The sequence below is a fragment of the Priapulus caudatus genome, unplaced genomic scaffold (assembly GCF_000485595.1).
Source record: "Priapulus caudatus unplaced genomic scaffold, Priapulus_caudatus-5.0.1 Scaffold1127, whole genome shotgun sequence".
NCBI lineage: Eukaryota > Metazoa > Priapulida > Priapulimorpha > Priapulimorphida > Priapulidae > Priapulus > Priapulus caudatus.
The window spans coordinates 86,936-88,301 of record NW_014578188.1 but is presented as its reverse complement, the minus strand read 5'-3'; the positions used below and the strand labels follow the sequence as shown (position 1 = coordinate 88,301).

At 37.3% G+C, this 1,366-nt stretch overlaps 1 protein-coding gene across 1 annotated transcript in view; it reads right to left on the bottom strand.

The window, feature by feature from the left end:
* Window positions 1–1,366, bottom strand: part of LOC106815488 (coagulation factor IX-like) — a 42,787-nt gene that overhangs the window by 425 nt on the left and 40,996 nt on the right. The window lies entirely within an intron of this gene.

The window sequence follows — 1,366 nt, the reverse complement described above, 5'->3', positions numbered from 1 at the left end:
CGAGGACACTGTTATCGTTTCCAGGCTATGAAATCTTCGTGTGGGCGATTGGAAAGAGTCAGTCAAGCAGCGCCCAGAAAGAGTTGGAATGCATTATCAATAATTTCTTATTAAAATAGAAATCTGTATGTTTACGAAATAAAGACAGGAAATTAACGAGGACACTGTTATCGTTTCCAGGCTATGAAATCTTCGTGTGGGCGATTGGAAAGAGTCAGTCAAGCAGCGCCCAGAAAGAGTTGGAATGCATTGCCAACGACGCCAACCATATATTTAAGATCGACACGTTCAGCAATGCGGTAGAAGTGACCAAACGTCTACGCGCACTCTTTTATAATTAAATTTACAGTCGAACTGGATTTTGCTCAGTCGAATCGCTTCCAGCCATTTATACTTTTAGCTATTTATATTTCTATCGCTATTTATACTGAGACTAATAATGTAAAGGCATAGACATAATCATTTGTATGTAATGGCGTTTCTTATCATAATGCTGAATATTAGTCTGTATTTGTATTTTAAAAATTTGTGCGAGTCCCGCTGTCTGTGCGGTTAAACGTGCTTGATGCCGATATATCTATGTCTATCTATATATATAACTATATCTTTATTATGAATAAATCTATTCATTTCTAATCTACCATGTATAGTCTTTTTATCTGGGGAAATATTACCGGGGTCCAATAGTTATTATAGAATGATGTCAAAACTGTAGCATCAGAGGGTTTCTAGGGGGTGGTAAAGGACGAAATTGCGTGCGCTCTTCGAGAAATAACGATGACGTATGTAGGACCCGAATAGGCCAAAAGAATAAATGCTCAATTACCTATTCCGTTTATGTGAGGCGGTTAAATTTGACACGTAATGGTGTGATTCAGGTGTGCATAAATGGGTAAATGGGTAAAAAGAGCCATGACTTAACCGCGGTAAAATTATAGCCTTTTTTACCCAATCAGAGGCCTTGTTACACATAATTTAACCGCGGATAAATTGTTTTTACCGCCGTAACTACGCTTAAACGTACCTGATTGGAGGCCAATTTACAAAGCCCCTGATTGGAGAAAAAGAGTTAAAACTTAACTTAACTTAACCGCGGTATAAATAATTATTTCTGAGTACGACGGCAAACCATAGTCGCGGGTCGTAAAGGAATTACATTAATATAGCTATTTACAGCTATTATACTATAGTTACTAATACATTTGCGTGCACGTAAATAGGAAACACGTACAGTATGAATATAGGATCGACTTTTCTATGCGTCATACGAAAAGTTTATTCTAAACGGCACCGTATTGGGCATTATCTGCGCATGTCTGTGTATATATGTATTTTGATACAAAGAACAGAGATTGCGCTTAAAATG